We start from the raw sequence: 3,542 nt of genomic DNA, 5'->3' as shown, positions 1-3,542 counted from the left end.
TCTTTCTTTCTTTCTTTCTTTCTTTTTTTTACAACGAATACGAACCAAAGACTATTGAAAGCTGCAAGAGAGAAGCAGCGATCCACACTTGAAGACAAACCTACAACCATCTCAGCATAATTGTCAGAAGACCCTAAATGCCAGGAAGACCTGAAACAATGTATATCTAACTCTGAAAGATGAGAGCTGCCAACCCATGTTTCTAAAGCCATTCCAATCAAGTGAAGGAAAAAGAGAAAGTGTTTTGTGATAAACATGAATGAAAGGACTTCTTAACTAAACTGGTGTCACAGCATGACACATCTAAGGTAAGGGCATCTACAAGGTGGCAAGAAAGTATAAAGAAAGCAACAGACATTTCACAGCACAATGAAAGGGTTAAAACATATCTTCAGCAACTACTCTATTAATCACATCTGCATTCTTATCAAAACACGCAGATGATCAGAATGCATAAAAACAGGACTCATCTATTTGTTGCCTTGAAGAAATGCACCTCAGGAACAAAGACAAATATGTTGAAGCAAATTAACCCAAAATAACCCAAACCAGAGTTAGAGGATCAAACTATCACTTCCAGGTAAATACACCCCAAAGCCTCGAACTCAACACACCCTGCCAACTGTTGCACGAGTCTATTGTAGTTCTGTTCACATCCATGTCATAGAACCAGCTTAGGTGTCCAGCCACACACACTTGAGTAAATAAAGAAAATGTGAAACTCACATGCAGTCAAGTTCAGTTCATTCATATAGAAGAATGAAATGCTACTGGCAAGAAAGATGGATGCAACAGAGGANCATCCTACTCGGTGAAATAAGACAGATGTAGAAACAGAAATATCACATTTGTTTTTTAATTTTATTTCTTTATACTAAATCAGTGTGTGATTTTAGTGTGGTTGCCCTGATAGTACTTGATCTATCTTGACTAACACATGTGTAAGGTGTGTGTGTGTGTGTGTAAAAGAAAGGATAGAGTATTTCTGTGTGTACATGTTAAAAATAATTTTAAAAAGCATATTTTTGAGAAAATATTGGATAAAAGTTTTATAAACAATCCACAATACTATTATGATTCTTGTAAGCCTCAGTGGAATTATTTTGATTTCCTCATGTAGTCATATTTTTCTTTCATTAGGATCATCAAGTTAATTTTTATTNGCTTACACTCTTCTATGGTTAGAGTCTTTAAAAAAATCCTATCTTTGTGACCATATGAATACATTTTATTCTTTGGGTAAAAGAATGCCAAAGGAGAAAGAAGCTTTAGGGAGATTTGTGTTTTAGAGAATTTATTTTGAGAATGTCTAGTTGTTTGGGACAGTTGGTTCACAATATAAGAAGTTCTGGAGTAGAGAAGAGAATTTGTGGCAGAAAATGTGTAGATAATTGCTTTCCCGTGTTGCTTCACATCTATATATCATACCAAGAGGTTGCATTCCATTAAATCCTATGTTACAATTAGAAATACAATCTGAATCCTAAGAGGAGAATACTGGATACCAGAGGTATGAAACTCTGAGACAACTGAGCAAATTCTATACTAAATGCAGACAGACATCATAGTTTCCTTTCAGTGAGTGAATTTGCTCTTTCTCCTTATTTTTTCCATCTAATATTCAGTTGTTCGCTCTTAAGTCAAAATTNAATTTTATGTGGTCGAAGTCGAAAAGTCAAACTTAAATTACATCCTGGAAGGGGAGGAATTTTAACCTACTTTTAATAGCCCCTTTGAAAGATACTTTGAAGATATGACTTACTCTCATAGCATGTTGACTATCTGAAGAATGAATTATTATATCCTTGTCAAATTTTAAATATCATGCTGTTAAAAATATTAGTCACACAGGGGGNCGTTTGACAGTAGTGTCACAGAAAAACTCTGGTCTCTATGAATAAGCAGACTCTGTAACATAATATCAGGGTACCATGATGCTCTGCCTTCTCCTGACAGTCTCTGGCTCAGTGCCGGGGAGCGCTTCAAGTTTCCTAGGAATGTTGGCAGGACTCTGCCAACCTCATTCTGTTTGCCATTCTAGCCAGCTGAGGAGGACTTACATCTTTCTCCCTGCCATAATCTCTCAGTAAAGGTTTAGAAGAGAATCTAAAAGAAANGGGGGGGGGGGCTATCATGTCAAGCAAGGAAGGGTTTTATATTTCTTTAATATATATATATCCAAGAAATAAGAGTTGAGATCTAGACTGGAGGTTGAAAAAAATATAAAAATGATCCAAAGAATTTCTTTTAGAAAGCGTTTGCTTAGAGGCAGACTTAGATGAGCCCAACTGTGATTAAAAAATAAACCTTTTATAGTTGTCAAGATTTACCCCCCTTTTTTGTTCTTTGACTCTTTCCGGCAGGGAAAGGGGCAATCTTTACCTAATCAGAGAGAGGTAAGACAGACTGATGCAGCTGAAGCTTCACGTGGGTGAAGGTCAGGCCAATTTCCCCCCAAGCAGCTCTGTTTCATCACGCCTCCGACAAAGACCGAGATCTTTCCTTTCTTGATCCTTTTGTGCTTTCGCCTATTACTTTTACAGATCTGAAAAAAAAAAAAGAAAGAAAGAAAAAGAAAACCCAGAGATTTTTTTTTCATCCAAAAGTTCTATTTATTTTAAATCCTTCAAATTTCAAGTCTCAGTGCTGTAGCAACTTAAGGAAGATTCAAAACCCCATAGGTTTAGGCTGGAAGGCAATGGTAACTAAAGACTAACACAGAATGCAGTGGCATTTTTTTAAAAATCAGGACTGAGCTATTTATTTAGCCCTGCACTTTATGTCAGTTCTACTAATACAGCCACGTTTTAGTTCCAAGGTTTCTGTCTTCTGTTTCTACAAAACTTGTCCCTTGTTGACAAAGCGTTGGGTTACAAATTGGATNATATTACATTTGGCAGCTTGGAAAGAGGACCAGCTGAGAAGCCAAGGACATAAAAAAAATACTCACCCTAGTGATGCATGGTGTCCAAAAAGTATATCTTATATGATTTTATTCTTAAACACCAGAATGAATATATGAATATATGTATACTCTATATCTATATCTATATCTATATCTATCTATCTATCTATCTATCTATCTATCTATCTATCTATCTATCTATCTATCTACATATATTGTACTAATGCTCCATTTCCAAGACCTGGCAGTTTGACTCAGTATTCTGCTGTCTGAGTAACACTAAATGTTCCTTGTGCACTTGCTCCTTTTTGTCCTCTTCCCTGTGAATCCTATTGTCTCGTGGCTTTACTTTCCAGTTATCTCCTTTNTTCTCTTGTTGCCNTTATATGTCACTGAAGCACAGGATGGGAGATGGCAGCTCTCTGACTGTAGAAACCATTTGAACAGTTTCCACCTTAAGTAGGCTTGAATTCTTCGAGCTAAAAATTCCATGGTTAAACGCTGATGCTGTTAAGGATTTTGTAAGGATTTTCCTAAACTCCAGCAACCCATGCTGCTGAGTAATTATGAAGATATAAACATCTCTACCTCAGCTATTGCTGAAAATGTGACCTAGCTTCTTGCATACTCTAAGATT

Source organism: Mus caroli, chromosome 9 (assembly GCF_900094665.2).
Source record: "Mus caroli chromosome 9, CAROLI_EIJ_v1.1, whole genome shotgun sequence".
Taxonomy (NCBI): Eukaryota; Metazoa; Chordata; class Mammalia; order Rodentia; family Muridae; genus Mus; species Mus caroli.
This window is presented reverse-complemented; position numbering follows the sequence as displayed.